This window comes from Polypterus senegalus, chromosome 1, assembly GCF_016835505.1.
Source record: "Polypterus senegalus isolate Bchr_013 chromosome 1, ASM1683550v1, whole genome shotgun sequence".
NCBI classification, from domain to species: domain Eukaryota; kingdom Metazoa; phylum Chordata; class Cladistia; order Polypteriformes; family Polypteridae; genus Polypterus; species Polypterus senegalus.
The window spans coordinates 98,756,418-98,777,693 of record NC_053154.1 but is presented as its reverse complement, the minus strand read 5'-3'; positions in this window follow the sequence as shown (position 1 = coordinate 98,777,693).

Here is a 21,276-nt window from a genome sequence, read left to right as displayed (position 1 = left end):
GAAGCGTACAAAGTTTGAATCACATTAATAAAAGCTTCACCAAATACAGCTGATCTCACAACCAACCACAGGCAATTCCAGCATGTGGTCAAAGACCTTTTCTGCATCAAGAGCCAATAAAGCTATCAGACTTGATAAAGATGGTGCCACACCAAGTACATACAAGTGGCGGCACATTTTTGCAGCTTGATGGTAGTGAATGAACTCTAAATAGGATGCTTTAAATTGTGAATGACTTACTGTAATTGTTTTGTAAGAAGTTTAGCTAATAGTTTTGCTTCCAAATTAATCAATGAAATGGGATGATAGTAGGAACAATTTTTTTGGATATTTGCCCTGTTTTAAACCAGGGTGATTGCAGTGGAACAATTTGAAGTGTTCGATTTAGACACGGAAATTAAGGAGTTTAATAATTCATAATAATTCTTTGCATTTATATAGCTCTTTTGTCACTGCTCAAAGCGCTCAGCAATTGCAGGTTAAGGGCCTTGCTCAAGGTCCCAACAGAGCAGAGTCCCTTTTGGCATTTACAGGATTCGAACCAGCAACTTTCCGATTGCCAGTGCAGATCCCTAGCCTCAGAGCCACCACTCCGCCAGGTAAGAAGAGGCTAGTTGCTTCCAGTGCCTGGTTGCACCTCTAGGGCAAACCATCAGGGCCCAGAGTGCATCCAGAATTCATCCTGACAAGGGCCTCTTTCAGCTCAGTAAATGAGACCAGAGAATCTAGCATAGTAGCATCCTCCGCAGTGATTTGGGAAGAGATACATTTTAAAAAATGGAGAATGCTCAGGAGAAGATGATTTAGAAGTCTCATGAAAAGGTTCAGGATAGACCTCATAGAAGCAGTTATTAATTTGTTGGAATTAGTACTGAGAATAAATGCAACAGAATCGCAGTCATGCAATTGTAATGGTAGTAATTTACTTGTTTTTTTAATGAATACATAGTACCACATGCGAGTAAGGCGAATCTCAAATGAAGCCCTCTGAAGCAGCAGAATTTATTTTTTAGATCTGATCACTGAAATCTGCAATTCATAACCAGGATATACCACATGGGGGCATGAATGCCTCATCGCCGAGAGATGTAGTTTGAGTTAATTTATTTTGAGTCAATGCACATGCGCCTAGATTGCAGTAAACGATATCTTGAAATCACAGATGGCATCTTTTGCAATGAACCAGATGTATGCAGGATCACTGATAGAGTTGGATTTTATTGTTAAAAAGTCATCTACAGGAGTATGGCACAGAATTTAGTGTTGTGAACCAACGATGTATTAAACTGCCAGCAGGTGATGCAAGGAGAAAGATACGGCAGAGAAATTTGGATTGTGAATGCTCCAAGATCTCTCAGTGAGGCTAGTTCCAATGTAGAATCAAACAATGAAGCCACTAGAAATTGCAAAATAAAAATATAGTCAATCCATGAATATGACTGATGGTGGGGAGAGTAAAAGGAGAACGTTTTAGCAGTGGGAATAAGCAAGCAGAATGAGTCGCACAGATTCAAAGCTAATAAAAATTTGTTTAATGACCTAGTTGAATCAGGAATACGCTGTAGAAGTGGGGGCAGGCATTTATCGAGCGCCGGATTTATATATACATTCACATCAATGCCCACAATAAGTTCATAATCTTTTAAAGGAAAATTTTGATTAATAATATATGAAAAGAATGAAGATTGATAGAACTTGGGGGAATATATAAAGAAGAACACAATTTTATTTTAAGCAAGCTCAACTAATATAAAGCATATGTTAAATCACTCCCAAATATTTTGTGTGTAATGTGCAGCAAAAAAGAATTGCTCGGCCTTGTTTCAGGAATCCGTCAAGCCTGACACAACAACGATGTATCGCCTATTACAAAGTCTACATGTATCATCAGCCTGGAACTTGGTTTCATGCAATAATGCTGCAAAGGCCCTCTTATACCACAGATAAGTGAGCACACCAAGCCTCTTGATGTTTGATCGTAGACCCTGGACATTCAACAGGAGTAATTTAACAGTAGTCTTAGAAGTAAAGAGGAAAGCTTTGAAACTAAATTTAAGGATAATACACATGAAAAGAAGATAATATGGAGTCGATGTCTTTCTGTCGGTGCCATTCCCAGCATGCCAAATACAAATAAAAAAGTAAATAAAGTTAACAGTACACTGGAAATTCATCCATCCACCCCCAAGCCAACCCAATAAACATCAAAATTCCAATCAACATTAAACAACAAGTGAACCCCATGACACCAACACTTATAGGCATAACTTCCACCAATGCAATACACTTAAACTGAGGAAGTGAAGCAAATCCTCCCTGGCCACCCATGATGCATTCCCCCCTGCTGGGTCCTTTGTTAATAAGAAACAGTTAAAACAATGAATATAGCTGATTAAGATTAAAATATGCAATTAAGAGTTCAAAATCTTAAAAAGTGAGATGGCTAAAAGAAGCAGAAAAATGTCACTTGAGCAATTAAGTGCTTCATCAGCAATGAATGATTTGTCATGAAGCAATTGGGATGTAACAAAAACCTGAAGCCATTGCAGCCCTCCAGGACTGATGTCACTCATCCCTGATTTAAAGGGTCTGAGTTTTAAATAGCAAATAAATTAAATGAAGATAATTAGGAGCAAAAACTAGTCACTAATTAAGAAAATGGTTAGGATGAAAACCCGTAGCCAACCGTGGCTCTAAAGCAGGGGTGTCGAACTCCAGGCCCGGAGGGCCGCAATGGCTGCAGGTTTTCATTCTAACACTTTTCCTAATCAGTGACCAGCTTTCACTGCTACTTAACTCATTTTCCCTTCATTTTAATAGCCCTGTTTTTAAGGATTCAGTCCTCTGAATTGGTTCCTTTCTTCATTAAATGACACCCAAACAGAAATGAGACATAAAATGAGCCAACAGTTGAGCAGCTAAACTGGGATTTCAAACTCCAACCAATTTTCAGTCCAACCAGTCTCTTAATGAGAAGCCAATTTTCGGTGTTAATTAAACTCGTTATTTAATTCCACAGCTTGTTGCTGCTCTCATTCTGCCACAGCAGGTATTTCCAAAACTGTTTAAGTTTTGGTGACCTGAGAGATCAGCCTGAATAAGACCTTCACCTTTTTTTATTTTCAGATATTGTGAGATGGGCACAGGTGAGCTGGTCATGTGGCGGCTCGTTTTGTGTCTCATTTTTATTTGCCTGCTAATTAAGGAAAAATAGACAACTAAGAGGCCTGAGTCAAGTTAATTCAAATTAAGGCAAAAAGAAGTTCATTAGCAGCTAAAACTGGTCACTAATGAAGATAGTTAGAATGAAAACCTGCATCTACTTGTGGACAGGACAGGAGTTCGATACCCCATGCTCTACAGGATCGCAGTTGGCCACCCCTGGCATATTAAAAGGAGTCCAGAACTGTTCATAATAATATGCAGAAACATAGGGTTATGGCTGAACAAAAGCAGCCAACTGGAGTAGGAGGTCATCCCATCAAGGTTGTGATAGAAAAACATAGCAGCAGGCCCACAGTGCTCAAGAGATACATGCAGGGCAGCCCAGGGAGCCATGCCATCCTTAGGAGAGATACAGTGAAAAGTCACTGACCTCCCAGAAAGCAAAAAAAAAAAGACCACCAATGAGTTTATATTATGGAAAAAAGTTTTCAAAACACCAACCAATATAATAATTATGCAGCATTCCTATCATTAAAAACAAAAGTCCATTTTATTAGTGATACTTATTGTACTTCAAGACACACTTCAAAGTATGAGTCTGACTGGGTTCACCATTGAATTAAAGTACTGTTGGCTTGGAAGTTGTCAACAGCCTCAAGAAGATGTCATATTCACTTCACCTTAGGTAACACTTATTTTCAGTTAACACCAGGAATTTGAAATTAACATTTGTTTTAAATGTAATCATGCTGAAAATCCACTAAAATATAAACATTTAAAAAGTGTTCGAAATATCTAGTTTTGAGAAAAGCAGTTTTCATTTCTGGTGCTTTTTACAATCAGGAACATGGCCGTTTCCTTGCAACAACATGGGCTAAGTAACAAAGTGGAGCTCTGATAGCCAGTGAGGGGTTCTGAACTTGAACAAAAAAGACAAAGAGGGGTGAGTGCCTTTAAACAGGTAACTGCTAAGGGATCACAAAAGCCTACAAATGGCCCTGATCAGAAGCCTATTGTACATTTAATGCTCAGTCCTGTTTTTATACCTACTCTGAAAGAAGTTTAGAATATAGCCCAGTGTTATATTCACTGTTAGCAAACATTCTCCATTTTGCCACTTTTTTGCCTGCATGGTTGACATCACTAGTCTTTCCAGTGTTCCTCCATAGAACTTGCAATCATTTTAAATTATTGCAGTCAACAGAGCCTAATACGTTTTAATGTGATTTGTTTTGCAGAGCACAACAAAGATATATTCTTTATCAAGATGTCAATAGGCATTTCATTTTCTGCCACTTTTACTTTCAACAAGCTATTTCTCCTAGGTGGTTCTGTGGCTAAGGATCAATGCTGGCATCTAGAAGGTTGCCAGTTCAAATCCTGTTACTGCCAAAAGGGATCCTACTCCGTTGGGCCCTTGAGCAAGACCCTTAACTTGAAAATTGCTCTAGGGTGCCATCCATTGGTGGATCCTGACATTCCACTTGGGGATTAACAAAGTATACCAAACCAAAAAAAAAAAAAATCTTCCTCCAATACCAACGGGCTACTTTTCTGTTAGCAATTTTATCTTAGAATTTTACTTCATTACATCACTTTACTCATCCTAATTGTCTGTATTGTACATTTAAAAATTATTTAACAGCTACTAATCCAGTATTCTTGTAAATATAAAACTAACACAAAGAGCACTGTTAACTAGACAGCCATATAGTTTTCAGTAAAGTTTCATATTAAACACTACCTCCACTATAAGAATAACACATTTCTGATTATATAAAAAGTATAACATGCTCTAACCATACAGGCTTGAATGTTAGACCAGATTTGATCACTAAAATATTCTTTCTGCTTCCAGTAAACAGGAATTAAGTTTTTTTCATATGAGACACACCTCATCCCATTTTACCCATTAACAGAGAGCAAAAATATTTGCCTCTTTCTTGTTAGAGTTACATAGATATGTTGTTTAGTTGTACTATACTGGAAACATCACCAAAAATATTGATAATCCAGCAATCATTGTGTACCATAGGATAATAAGAAAAATACCTTTCCTCTTATTTTACAAAATGTTTTTAGATATGTCAACAAAGAACTTCTCTAACCATAAGTTAAACATTTATGCTGATAGAACACCAGTAGTATAAGCCCGCGACATTCTGTCAAACTGTCAATCAAAATGATTAATAATCTTAAGCCCCGTCCCTATGACGCAATACCGGGATTCCCCATCTCCCCCTTATGACATCACACCGGAAAGTCCCGGCCCCTCACGTGAAATAACTGCAAACCCTTTGGCACCGCCCCCGGCGGTGGATTGGTGAAGGACATCCTGTTCCTGCCCAGACTTCACCTTGAACCCGCCCCGGCACCTGATTAGTTCACCAAACTGTCAAGAGCCGTTTGATGGATGTCTGCCCCATCCTTGAATTCACCACTGCCCCCACCCACTTCCCAGCCCCCCTCTCCCGAAAAACAAGCCCAGGCATGTTACTGCCTTCACCTCGACAAGCACAGACATGCCCAAGGTCGGTCCTCGACCAGTCCATGCACGTTCCGATCCGTACCCTCTCGGCCTGAAGGGCCTGCCTTGGCCCCCCTGGGTCAGGCAGCACCTGATGGTCGGCCACCCCACACTTCCCAGTCCTCTCTCCGGAGGACATGTGCTCCCTGCTGAAAGCCCTTCTGTAAGTGTGGTATAAAAAGCGAAGCATCTTCTTCGGTTCTATCTATGATTTTAATATGAACACGAAATTAAAATATCTATCTCATCTTTGCTTTATGACTTGCAGCTCCAGGGTTTTTTTTCATCTTGCAGACAGATTCTTTTGTCACCTTCACGCAGCAATAGGCACATCGAGAGAGAAAGAAATGAGGCACACCGAGCAGGACTGAAGCAAACAATAGTAGTTTTTTCATACCGAAATGGGTAATCCAAACAAGTAGTTTTTGTCTCGGCGTCTGAAAATTCAAACAGGGTCCTCGCCTCTGAGAATATTCAGGAGTGGCTTAAAAGCGCAGGCATGTTGTGCATTAGCTCTGACATAATAAAAATATTCTGAACTACTTGCAGAAGGGACCCGCTTGTGAAATGCGTAGTCTCTCTGTACAGAGCCGCCTGTTTTTAAAAGGCTGAGGAGAAAAGTATGATAGGTCAAATACACAATGCCATAAAATAAAAACAAAATAAAGTGTGAATGCCGCACAACCTGGTATGGCTAGATGTTTCGTTTTTTCCAGGTGACCCATTTTTGCGTTGCTTAAGGCATCAGCCATAAGTCAAGATCTTTCTTTAATTCTTTTTTGATCAGCTTTTATACTGATTTTATAAAGGTAATCTAGGTACAATGTGGTCATCCTGTCTCCAAGACAACCTTTCCTGTATTACATTTAAATTTCTTGTCTCTGAAAATTCAATCATAGCTCATATGTTTCTGCTCTTAGAGCCAGAAGGTTATAGCGAGGTGTGCTTGTTTAACTAGAGGCAAGGGATGTAAGAAGCGCTCTTCTACACCTCTGAAGTTCATTGAACTAAAATCACGTTTTTAAAATCAGCAGCTTTAGCTCATGCTTGTGGCCTCATAAATGGGAGCCAACAGCTCAGCACGCTTGTATAGCTCACAAAATAACAGAGCTAGTTACTCTTTCTACTTAACACGAATTACCAGAGCCTATGAAAAAACTCGTAATTCCGTCCCACCTTAAATCGCTTCTTAAATCCCTTCACACCTCTCCGCCAGCGCCCTTTGTCTTCTAAATGTGCTGATAAAGAGAAGCTTGGAGCAGCCGGCTATTCCATCCCCCCACCAATTTAGAACGTGCACAAACTTCTCTCAGCTCATGCCTTGATTGAGTATCTGGGAGTGAAGTGGAGTTTTAGAGTGGAAATAATAGATCGTTGTTTGGAACACACGCATTTCGTGTCTGTTCCATTTCTACAGTAATCTGTGTCAACACATTGTTAAAACAGAAACGTTTTTTATATTCTAGTAGTAGATGACAAAATGTAGGCATAAACTATATAGTGTATGAAGCCTGAAGTCCAAATAGCAAAGAAACATTTTCACAAGAATAACACAATTGCGCTTTTATTCAAAAATATAACTGCAGAAACAAAAAGCCGCCTTAACATGCAACATTGACAGCAGTTTATTGTACCTGCCTCTGTAGTTCAATACAATCTGCCCCCGCTTGGGAATCAAGAAGTCACGAGTTCGATCCTGCGCCCCTCCGTTTTGAGAAGTAAACTGCTCTTATTCTTACTGTTTTAGAATAAAAGCATACATTTGATTTCAGTCTGTAACAGCCGGTGCAATTTATGATCCTTGTAAAGGTTAGCTTTTTTTTATTCACTTTTCATTCTCTCAGTGCGTTCAGAATCAATCCATACAACCCCATCTGACACGGCTGTTTTCACTAAAGACGCGCTATAGCTCTGCAGTGTACCACGATGCATACTAACGCCAAACCGGGTTCTGACACACAAGCGCTGGCGAAGCTGCCTTCTTCGTATCTCACCGTCACTTGCTTTTCTATTAATTCAGTTTTATTGAGTGTTCCTGTCAGTCCCCGCATGTTGCTGTATGCTGTTTCTTTTGTACTTCAGGACATGCAGAGGAAAGAATGGTAAAGAGCAGCAACTTTGGCGCTATATGCAATCATCAGACACTCCCCATCTGCCCGTGTCGTTCAAACACAGGAACATATATTGGTGTAAAAGTATAACAAAAGTGCACTTTTATTCAAGTGCACTTTTTCCATCGCCTTTTCCTGTAAGAAGCAATGTACACACTTCTCTCTATGCTGTGGTTTCTATTACACACCTGAAAGAAAGAGACAATACATGTGAAAATATCCAGCATACAGCAACATGTGGGGACTGGCAGGAACACTCAATAAAACTGAATAAAAAGAAAATCAAGTGACGGTGAGATACGAAGAAGGCACCCTTTTTTGGTGTGTTAGTATGCATCGTGGTACAACGCAGTGCTATAGCGCGTCTGTATTCTGTTTCTTTTGTACTCCAGGGCATGCAGAGGAGAGAATGGTAAAGAGCAGTAAGTTCGGCGCTATATGCAATCATCAGACACTCCCCATCTGCCCGTTGTTTTGTTATACTTTTCACCAACTTACTTTTTGACTGCTCAAACGGGCATGCTCAAAAAATACACGTGTAATGCCACGAAAAGTGCACGCAGACACTTCATTTCGCAAACAAAACAAGTGCACTTTTATTCAAAACTACCTGTATAACCGAAGAAAAAAGAAAGCAAGTTACAGTAGGCGATTGATACGACAGCTTGCATGGTGCAATGCTAAGAAGTGCTGATTTTCATTCTGTGCTATATAAAATCATCACATTCAAATAATAACAGTTCCCACACACCCAAGGACCGTCCTTCCGACATTTACGACACGTGTACTTGTTGCCGTGTACACACCTCTCTGTGCTATGGTTTCTATTACACTGAATGAGCACCTGACACTGTACTTTCTTCCCTGGGGGAAGGTCCCGCATCAGAGAATTTCCAGTTCCTGCATAAATTCACACCCAATCTGACGCTGTTCGTTTTCAAATAATATTGCATTAGTGCGATTATATTTTCACATATATTGTCTCTTTCTTTCAGGTGTGTAATAGAAACCACAGCATAGAGAGAAGTGTGTACATTGCTTCTTACAGGAAAAGGCGATGGAAAAAGTGCACTTGAATAAAAGTGCACTTTTGTTATACTTTTACACCAATATATGTTCCTGTGTTTGAACGACACGGGCAGATGGGGAGTGTCTGATGATTGCATATAGCGCCAAAGTTACTGGTCTTTACCATTCTTTCCTCTGCATGTCCTGGAGTACAAAAGAAACAGCATACAGCAACATGCGAGGACTGACAGGAACACTCAATAAAACTGAAAAAAAAGAAAAGCAAGTGACGGTGAGATACGAAGAAGGCAGCTTCGCCAGCGTTTGTGTGTCAGAACCGGGTTAGGGGTGCGTTAGTATGCATGGTACACTGGTACACTGCAGAGCTATAGCGCGTCTTTAGTGAAAACAGCCGTGTCAGATGGGGTTGTATGGATTGATTCTGAACGCGACTGAGAGAATGAAAAGTGAATAAAAAAAAGCTAACCTTTACAAGGATCATAAATTGCACCGGCTGTTACAGACTGAAATCAAATGTATGCTTTTATTCTAAAACAGTAAGACTAAGAGCAGTTTACTTCTCAAAACGGAGGGGTGCAGGATCGAACTTGTGACCTCTTGATTCCCAAGCGGGAACTGACTCTATTAAACCACAGAGGCAATTACAATAAACTACTGTCAATGTCGCATGTTAAGGCAGCTTTTTGTTTCTGCAGTTATATTTTTGAATAAAAGCGCAATTGTGATATTCTTGTGAAAATGTTTCTTTGCTATTTGGACTTCAGGCTTCATACACTATATAGTTTATGCCTACATTTTGTCATCTACTACTAGAATATAAAAACGTTTCTGTTTTAACAATGTGTTGACACAGATTACTGTAGAAACGGAACAGACATGAAATGCGTGTGTTCCAAATAACGATCTATTATTTCCACTCTAAAACTCCACTTCACTCCCAGATACTCAATCAAGGCATGAGCTGAGAGAAGTTTGTGCACGTTCTAAATTGGTGGGGGGATGGAATAGCCGGCTGCTCCAAGCTTCTCTTTATCAGCACATTTAGAAGACAAAGGACGCTGGCGGAGAGGTGTGAAGGGATTTAAGAAGCAGTTTAAGGTGGGACGGAATTACGAGTTTTTTCGTAGGCTCTGGTAATTCTAGTGTTAAACTAATGATCATACAGTATTTTCAGGTAATTCTTAATTAAACACTAAAGCATTAGTGAACAAAAATACATGTTCAGTAGCCAAGTAAAATGACCGGTTACTTTAACATGAAAATAAAGCATCTTTAGAAAATAAAGCATCTAAAAGCATCTTTGTAAAGGTCCAATTTTAAAACATTATAAGAAAAATCCTTGTTTCCAAAAAAGTCCTGTCCACTTTTCCAAGTTTTCTTGACTGATCTTTGGAATCATCAGTGCCTTTCTGATCACATCCACCCCAAACATAGCATATAACTTAATTTCTGCACTCATTTTAAATGATAATAGCCAGTATAAAGTCCCTAAAGGAACTCGGTAGGAACTGGAGACATCAGATATCTTCTAGCATATATCTTTTCTTGCCAGCCCAAGTAATTCAGATTCTGCTTACAACACAAATGTACGATTATTTTTTCTCAAATGGCCAAATCTTTGGCCTGCTAATCATGAAAAAATCAGATTTAATTCTCATGACACTATTTGCATATTTTATTATACCTACTTAACTTTTATCAACATTTATCTATCTCTATATTTATTTTCTAGTATCAGAATGTAGTTTAAGCTAATTTGTTTTCGGTTCAATAGATGTATTTTTCATATTTTCGATTGTTTTCTTTTTCTCACATCTTCGAGCCCCCTTTTTGTTACTTCGCGTCCCCTAGGGGGACTGCCCAAAGTTTGAGAACCACTGTTGTAGGGTTTTATTTGTAAAACACTCTGCGGCATTTCAAGCTAAATTAGATTCCCTTGTTTATTCAGCCATCCACCGGTGTTCCATTTTTGTTATAAATTGTATTTAGTCTCTCTTTATTTACTAAACATTTTATATGTTGAATAGAAAACAGTTATCTTGTTTAGGCTTTAATTTAAAACAGCATTTTCATCAACAGGTTATAAACACTTTTGTACTCGGAGGCTAAAATTTACAAATAAGTCACAGAGGAGATTAAAAAACATCTTAAGACCGGATCAACAAGGGATCACCCCAGGCTCACAGCATACTACAACAGATCCTACGTGTTCTGTGGTATATTATCAGCTAAACTATCATCTATTTAGGCAGTTCCACGGGATTGCAAAGAGTTGGGGAAAAACATTATTTAACATCTGCTAGTATGAGGCTAATTAACATTAGCTGGTTATTGTTAGAACCTTATCTGGCACTAAAAGTGAGGCTTCTGTTCCTCCTGATTCAGGAAGAACATTAAATATTGGAGTTTAGAATATGAACTATGATGGTAAGGACATTTGTGCCAAAATAATTAAATAAAGTTAATTATGAAGTAAATAACCAGATGAAAAAGTGGAGTTATAAAGGAGTGATTACAATTTGAAAAACTGCAGTGATCTATAAAAAACATTGATAGGTGACAAAACCAGCATGAAAAGAAGCCTTTTGAAATAAATAATAAGATTTTTTGACATGCGCAGTCTGGAATAGTATGAATTTGCCTTTTTGTTTTATTTAAAAATGTAAATTAAAAATATTAAACCTGAATAAAACACAGAAGTATAATTTAATGATATCAATTACTGTTAAGTATTATCAAACACTGGGATCTATTTATAAGGTTTAGTTATAAAAAAAAAATGATTGCTGGCATTTTGCTTTGAAATTAACAGTAGTTTGATAGAGCTTTAAGAATTAGAATGCAAGACAAACCTCTACACTATATAACAAATGTTGCTATTTCAATAGGAGTATTTCAGAGCTCTGTTTTATTTTAACCTTTTGACAAGAAGCCCTGGAAAGGGAAATATAACACATATATTGAAAATGAACAGTGCCGACATGCTAACTAAACAGATGTAATCTAAGATATTTTAGAATATGGACCTGGGCACTACCCCTATGATTCTGACAAACTAAGGGGTCTTCACTTAATTGTCTAATTTCCTGCGGGTGCTATGGATCTTGTAATGGAGAATGCAAAAGATTCTATAATCTTGACTCTTTAATGGTCCATATAGGACAGTCATAGGACAGGATGTTCAAAATTCACCTAGGGTTTTTCAAAAGAGATAGGACGAGTGCGGCGTGTGTTCTGTATTCTCTTTTCTGTTTTAACTATTCACAGTGACCATAACCCCGAGACCTTAGGTTTTTTATGCCGAAGTACCTTACACTGACCCGAATAACAGGCATCCATCAAAATGCTCTTGACACAAAGGAGGCCCAATCAGGCCGGTGGGGCGGGAGTCTCTTTTCAAAGAGTATAAAAAACTTTTTCCTGGTGTTCGATAATACTTAACAGTAATTGATATAATTAAATGATACTTCTGTGTTTTATTCAGATTTAATATTTTTCAATTAGCCTTTTTAAGTTTTATTTGAAAATGAACTCTTTAAGACATATTCAGACTATTCCAGACTGCGCATGTCAAAAAAGCTTATTTATTTCAAATATTTTTATACATCACTGCAATTTTTTAAATTGTAATCACTCCACTTTTTCATGTGGCTATTTACTTCACAATTAACTTTATTTATTTATTTTGGCACAAATGTCCTTACCATCAAGACTACCAGTGTAGTTCATATTATAAACTCCAATCTATATATATAATTCACTAAGGCAAGACACCCATGGAAAGCACGCCGGAAGGGGTGTGGATTCACTAAGCCGCCGACAAGTAAGACGACCATGGCGCACGCAGGAAGGAGCCACGCCCACCAACTCTAAGACCATTGGATACGACAACAACTCGCAGAACCACACCCACCAACTCGAACGCGACGACACAGGAAAAACGGCGTCATTTATGTTCATCTGTCGTAGAGTCCACATGCAGCTCTCAGCCACGTTGACTGTTCATAGAGGCATGTTTCTCGCGGAAGTGAATCGCTATATGCAGCGTGTAAAACAGTTTGCGAGGGGTATCCCATGGGATCCTTAAAACAATCCTTTAAAACTGAGGTTAAAACACAATGAAGGAAGCAGTCTTTAAAAACCAATAAGCCCTGTGCCTCTGTTTCATTACCGTCTCACCTGCTTCACCAATGCAGGCCCTGTAACAGTCGAGACGCTCTCTCAGCAGCTGACCTTCTCTGTGCCTGACCAGTTCACACAGAGGCACCACACGACGTGGCAGGACTATCTAAGAAGAGGCATGTTTGTCACGGATGTAAATCGCTGTATGCGGTGTGTAAAACAGTTTGTTTGTCGCGGATGTGAATCGTTGCATGCAGCGTGTAAAACAGTTTCCGAGGGGTTTCCCATGGTCTTAGACTTGGTGGCTGGGTCTCTATCAGTTGCTCTTGCGACCAGGCAGTGTGTATGCTTCAAGTACGAGGGTGGACGTGACAGGACCATCTAAGAAAAATCATGTCGCGGATGTGAATCGCTGTATGCAGTGTGTAAAACAGTTTGTTTATCGTAGATGTGAATCGTTGTATGCGGCGTGTACAGCAGTTTGCGAGGGGTATCCCATGGTCTTACAGTTGGTGGGCGGGTCTCTGTTAGTTGCTCTTGCGAGCGGTCACATGACCAGGCAGTGTGTGTGTTTCAAGAGAGTGGGTGGACGCGATAGCACCATCTAAGAACATTCATATTTGTCACGGATGTGAATCGCTGTATGCAATGTGTAAAACAATTTGTCGCAAATGTAAAACGCTGTATTGCATGTTGCCCTCTCCAGAGTTACATCTTTTCATTCACCTACAGTCGTATACACAATGAAGTAAGCAGTCTTTAAAAACCAAGTTTTCTGTTACGATGCACGACTGCGTGCACCATAGCAAACTTTTACACGCTTCATACAGCAATTCACATCCGCGACAAACATGCGTCTTCTTAGATGCTCCTGCACTTTGTACACACCCCCGTCCCACCTCACTACTACCGTGGTCGGGTGTCTTGGTTGATTATATATAGAAAGGCAGCAAAAAACGCACAGAGCAATGAAAAGTCTACGTGAGTCACAGGTACATCTGGACTGTGCAAACACAACAACGACTCGAGTGACGAGTTGGAGGTGGGCACATGAGCAGGCAGTGCATACTGGAAAAGAAATCAGCAGACTAGCATGACGGAGGGAGCGGAGTGGATGTCCTTCTCCTCTCCTCCCGTTCCACCCTCCGCGCCTGAGCGCCGCACGGATGATTGTGTGTTGGTTCGTTCCGTGCACTGTTACAATGTTGCTTTTCTTGCTGATTTATTACATTACCGATTTTTCAAATGTTAATTTTCTCCCTGTGCTTAAAAATCATTAAAAAACCGGCCTGATTATGCAGCGTATGGTACACCGCGGGTTAGCTATATTTAATGTTCTTCCTGAATCAGGAGGAACACAAGCCTCACTTTTACTGCCAGATAAGGTTCTAACAATAACCGGCTAATGTTAATTAGCCTCATACTAGCAGATGTTAAATAATGTTTTTCCCCAACTCTTTGCAATCCCGTGGAACTGCCTAAATAGATGGCAGTTTAGCTGATAATATACCGCAGAACATGTAGGTTCTGTTGTAGTGTGCTGTGAGCTTGGGGTGATCCATTGTTGATCCAGTCTTAAGATGTTTTTTTAATCTCCTCTGTGACTTAGTATTTGTAAATTTTAGTTTTTACTATCTTATCTTTGTGATATGGGCGAGTCAATGTTTCATTTTGGAATAATAATGTCTCTGCCCTTGACCGTGATCCCTGCTCAAACCCTGGTCCTTTGACTCGTATTCAAGAAGTTTGCAGACACTTTTTGACTCTTGGAATCATTGTTTAAACTTGCGTCCCCTTCACCCTGAATGCTACTAAAACCAAGGGTGCTTTTTTACAAACAGAGGGGAAAAGCAGTTTTCAATGATAGCTGTCCTATGCATCCTGGACTACCTAAAAGAAAGAATAAAACCTCACAGTTTTAGTAAAATTGTAATCCTTGTGCTAACGCATATAATAGATATGATGTAACTATTCACTAAAACATTTTCCACCCTGATTGGCCTAACGTGTCCAAAATAAGCCTAATCATCATCAGCCCTGTAGTGTATAGGCTCCTATAATATACTATAACCATTCTTATTTTCAGGGGCTCATAACTGATGTAAAATGGAAGGCTATTACCAAGCATTAGATAGATAGATAGATAGATAGATAGATAGATAGATAGATAGATAGATAGATAGATAGATAGATAGATAGATAGATAGATAGATAGATAGATACTTTATTAATCCCAAGGGGAAAACAGAATTTCTAAAACTTTGTATTATACAAAGCACCCTGAGTACCAAAGTGGTTATAACCTGCTGATGAAAATGCTGTTTTAAAGCCTGAACAAGATAACTGTTTTCTATTCAACATATAAAATGTTTAGTAAATAAAGAGACTAAACACAATTTATAACAAAAACGGAACACCTATGTACGGCTGAATAACCAAGGGAATCTAATTTAGCTTAAAATGCCTCAGAGTGTTTTACAAATAAAACCCTACAACAGTCGTTCTCAAACTAGGGGGTGCGAAGTAACAAAAAGGGGGCTTGAAGATGTGAAAAAAAGAAAACAAGAATCGAAAATATGAAAAATACATCTAATGAACCCAAAACAAATTAACTTAAACTACATTCTGATACTACAAAAATATAGAGATAGATAAATGTCGATAAAAGTTAAGTAGGTATAATAAAATATGAAAATAAAGTGTCATGAGAATAAAATCTGATTTTTTCATGATTAGCATGCCATGCCAAGTTGAGAAAAAATAATCGTACATTTGTGTTGTAAGCAGAATCTGAATTATTTGGGCTGGCAAGAAAAAATATATGGTAGAAGATATCAGACGTCTCCAGTTCCTACCGAATTCCTTTAGGGACTTTATACTGGCTCTTATCATTTAAAATGAGTACAGAATTTAAGTTATATGCTATGTTTGGAGTGGATTGATCAGAAAGGCACTGATGATTCCAAAGATCAGTCAAGAAAACTGTTGGAAAAATGGGCAGAACTCTTTTTGAAACAAGGATTTTTCTTATAATGTTTTAAAATTGGACCTTTACAAAGATGCTTTTAGATGCTTTATTTTCTAAAGATGCTTTATTTTCATGTTAAAGCAACCGGTCATTTTACTTAGCTACTGAACATGTATTTTTGTTCACTAACGCTTTAGTGTTTAATTAGGAATTACCTGAATATTTGATCGTTAGTTTAAGCAGAAAGAGTAATTAGCTCTACTATTCTGTGAGCTATACAAGCGTGCTGAGCTGTTGGCTCCCATTTATGAGGTCACTAGCATGAGCTAAAGCTGCTGATTTTAAAAATGTGATTTTAGTTCAATGAACTTCAGAGGTGTAGAAGAGCGCTTCTTACATCCCTTGCCTCTAGTAAAACAAGCACACCTCACTATAACCTTCTGACTCTAAGAGCAGAAACGTATGAGCTATGAATGAATTTTCAGAGACAAGAAATTTAAATGTAATACAGGAAAAGTTGTCTTGGAGATAGGATGACCACATCGTACCTAGATTACCTTTATAAAATCAGTATAAAAGCTGATCAAAAAAGAATAAAAAAAAGATCTTGACTTATGGCTGATACCTTAAGCAACGCAAAAATGGATCACCTGGAAAAAACTAAACATCTAGCCATACCAGGTTGTGCAGCATTCACACTTTATTTTGCTTTTATTTTATGGAATTGTGTATTTGACCTATCATACTTTTCTCCTCAGCCTTTAAAAAACAGGCGGCTCTGTACTCTGTACTCTGTACTGAGAGATTACGCATTTCACAAGCGGGTCCCTTCTGTAAATAGTTCAGAATATTTTTATTATGTCAGCGCGCTCATGCACGCACTTGAGAATCAACTTGGAAATATTCATATTAAGGATAAAATATAAGGATTCAGCCATCCGTTTTTTAAAAACATACTCGTTTGGCGCATATAATAATCATGAATAGGGCTTACAGTAATCCTGGAAAATAGTCTGCATGAAGAATAGTTATATTGCATTTAAGACTGTCCAAAGATAAAAGAAATAATTTTTCTAAGAAGTTCATATAGATGCTGGGGGCTATGTGCTTTGGAAACAGTTGAAAAATGACCGACGTATTTGTGGATTGTCAAAAAATGTTTTAAAGGCCTTTCTCTATCACTAGACGGCCCGCAAAGAATTCCTCCGCAGCATGGGTGAAGGTTGGGTGAGAGATTACAGTTTCAGTACCAGCAGGCGAGCACGTAGGGCCTCACCCAGCGGGGAATGGGTGCTCGAAATGGGCAGGTTCAGTTGTTTGCAAGCGAACTCGCAGAGTCCTTCCCCAAGGTGGGGTACCTAACATCTTCCATCTACATTCACTTGCCTGCTCGTACGAGCAAAGCGGCTGTTAGATCTTATCCAGCGTGCGGGCACTTGCAGAGCCTGTCGGAGCTCTGAGAGTCTCAGTGTGTAGACTAGAGAGATTGAGAGAGAGAGCAGGGCCTGCTTGCATGGGCTGTCAGCTGAAAGCTGACTGGGTCTGCCACTTTGTCTTTCTCTCTGGGAAGGCGGCTTGAGGATCTTAGGGTCAGCTGAAGATACATGTATTTGATTATTTAAAATGTGGGGTGAGTTTGAATAGAAAAGGGCTTGTTTTAGATCAATTTTAATATAAATTATAATTATATTAATTAATGTAATTACAAATTATACAGCCCAGGCTAGATTTTTTAGACGTCTCAAACATGGTTTAAAAGGGAACTGCTGCATATTATATAACTATGTGTGAATTTTAAAGGGCTAGTAGTAGTTAGTAACTAGTAGTTATCTCACGCTTTACAAGCTAATCTTTAAAAATCCTTTAACTTTAAAAGTGAAGTACAACCTTTACATCTCATGGACAGAGGGTCTGCGTAGTCTCAAGCGCGCTCACGCATGGGGGTTATGGAGATGGGGGAGACCAGCTCCCGTGTCAGCGCTCTGAAGACGGCAGGAACGGGCGCTCGCAGCTGATTAGACCTTTCTGTGCAAGGATTTTCAGTGATATGGGAAAGGCAGCTTTACATAGATTAAGCAAAGGTTACATAGATATTTTAAATAATAGATACAGGGGTTCTTACCCAAAGCAAGAGAGGCTATAAGGTAACTCGCCCCGACTGGAACGCAGGGACCTCAGGCCTAGATTCCATTTTCCCGGTCAGAGTCTTTAGAAAATGGTCTTTAGAAAATGCTTCGCTGTTTTATACAGCACTTTCAGAAGTGCCTTGTAAGTGTGGGGAGACCGGCCGTTAGGTGCGGCCTGACCCGGGGGCCCAAAACTGTGTGCGATCGCACTGGCTGGCTCAGACCATGTCTGTGATCTGACAGTTTGTCATCTTGACGCAGCAATAGGCACATCGAGAGAGAAAGAAATGAGGCACACCGAGACCTGCTCGGTGTTCTTCTTTTCTTTCTCTCTCGATGTGCCTATTGCTGTCTCAAGATGACAAAAGAATCTGTCTGCAAGATGGAGAAAAACCCTGGAGCTGCAAGTCATAAAGCAAAGAAGAGATAGATATTTTAATTTTATGTTCATATTAAAATCATGGATAGAACCGAAGAAGATGCTTCACTTTTTATACCACACTTACAGAAGGGCTTTCAGCAGGGAGCACACGTCCTCCGGAGAGAGGACTGGGAAGTGTGGGGAGTCCGACCGTCAGGGGGGCCAAGGCAGGCCCTTCAGGCCGACAGGGTACGGATCGGAACGTGCACTGACTGGTCGAGGACTGACCTTGGGCATGTCTGTGCTTGTCGAGGTGAAGGCAGTAACATGCCTGGGCTTGTTTTTCGGGAGAGGGGGGCTGGGAAGTGGGTGGGGACAGTGGTGAATTCAGGGAGGGGGCAGACATCCATCAAATGGCTCTTGGCAGTTTGTTTAACCAAGCAGGTGGGTGTGGGCTGGAAGTGGGTTCAAGGAGGGGCAGACATCCATCAAACTGCCCTTGACAGTTTGTTTAATTAAGCAGGTGCCGGAGCGAGTTCAAAGAAGGGGAAGACATCTATCAAACTGCCCTTGACAGTTTGGTGAACCAATCAGGTGCCAGGGGCGGGTTCAAGGTGAAGTCTGGGCGGGGACAGGGCATCCTTCACCAATCCACCACAAGGGGCTTTCCGGTATGATGTCATAAGAGGAAAATGGGGGACTTCCGGTATTGTGTCATAGGGGTGGGGCTTATGGGGCGGGTTTCCAGTATGACATCATCAGGGGGTGGGGCTTAAGGCCATTAAGCATTTTGATTGACAGTTTGACAGAATGTCCCGGGCTTATACTACTAACAACAGTTAATTTGATAATTACACCCCCTTATTTATAGAAGTATCACAACTACACATTTCTGGGTTTCGTATTCTAGTCATTCTTCCTTGACCATTTCTGTTAAATTTTTATTACTACAGGCCATGCTACTGCATATTCTTCAACTCTCAGCAATGCTTCAGCTTTTCAGTATTCTGTATACTTCTTCTTTCAGCTACTCCTGTTAGGGTTTGCCACAGCAGATCATCTTCTTCCATATCTTTCTGTCCTCTGCATCTTGTTCTGTTACACCCATCACCTGCATGTCCTCTCACACCACATCCATAAACCTTCTTTTAGGCCTTTCTCTTTTCCTCTTCCCAGTCAGCTCTATTCTTAGCATCCTGCTCCCAATATACTCAGTATCTCTCCTCTGCACATGTCCAAACCAATGCAATCTCACCTCTCTGACTTTGTCTCCCAACCATCCAACTTGAGCTGATCCTTTAATGCACTCATTTCTTTTTTTTTATTTAATTTTATTGTAATCATTTCATACAAATCAATCAATTTTTACAAAAAGTAGCATTGAGAATAAGTCGACCCCCACCCCTAAGAGAGAGAACATGGCCAATGGGGTAAAACTGAAGGCTTGTAAACATACCTAAATTGATGAGTTTGATAAGCAATAGAGATGAATGGAGAAGAAAAAGAAATGTAGAAATAACTGCTTCCTCTGTGCTTTATAAACTTATTTTAAAATATTACTGATTAGATCCTGCCATGTTTTGAAAAAAGTCTGTACAGATCCTCTAACTGAGTATTTGATTTTTTACAATTTTAAATAGTATAACACATCAGTTTCCCACTGACTTAAAAGAGGAGAGTTAGGATTCTTCCAGTTTAGCAAAAAAAGTCTGCGTGCCAAAAGTGTAGTGAATGCAATCACAGTTTGCTTGTCCTTCTCCACTTTAAACTCATCTGGAAGAACCCAAAACACAGCTGTTAATGGGTTAGGAGGGATTGTGTGACCAAGGCTGTCTGAAAGGTAATTAAAAAGTTTGGTCCAGAATGATGTTAATTTAGTGCAGGACCAAAACATGTGACCCAATGAGGCTGGGACTTGATTGCAGGTTGTATCCTGTCCTGGAAACATTTTGGAGAGTTTTAGGCGAGACAGATGTGCTCGATATATAATTTTGAGATATATAATTGTATGCTTTGCGCATATGGAGCTCGAGTGAATTCTCTGCATTGCTATTTTCCACTCCTTTTCTGATATATTGATTAAGAGATCTTTTTCCCAGTGTCCTCTTGGATCTTTGAAAGGGAGGGACTGTAAAATAATTTTATATATTGCAGTGATGGTGTCTATCCATCCATCCATTCTCTTCCGCTTATCCGAGGTCGGGTCGCGGGGGCAGCAGCTTAAGCAGAGAGGCCCAGACTTCCCTCCCCGCCACTTCTTCCAGCTCTTCCGGAGAATCCCAAATGCTCCCAGGCCAGCCGGAGACATAGTCCCTCCAGCGTGTCCTGGGTCTTCCCCGGGGCCTCCTCCCGGTTGGACGTGCCCGGAACACCTCACCAGGGAGGCGTCCAGGAGGCATCCTGATCAGATGCCCGAGCCACCTCATCTGACTCCTCTCGATGCGGAGGAGCAGCGGCTCTACTCTGAGCCCCTCCCGGATGACTGAGCTTCTCACCCTATCTTTAAGGGAAAGCCCAGACACCCTGCGGAGGAAACTCATTTCAGCCGCTTGTATTCGCGATCTCGTTCTTTCGGTCACTACCCATAGCTCATGACCATAGGTGAGGGTAGGAGCGTAGATCGACTGGTAAATTGAGAGCTTTGCCTTACGGCTCAGCTCCTTTTTCACCACGACAGACCGATGCAGAGCCCGCATCACTGCGGATGCCGCACCGATCCGCCTGTCGATCTCACGCTCCATTCTTCCCTCACTCGTGAACAAGACCCCGAGATACTTGAACTCCTCCACTTGGGGCAGGATCTCTCCCCAACCCTGAGAGGGCACTCCACCCTTTTCCGGCTGAGGACCATGCTCTCGGATTTGGAG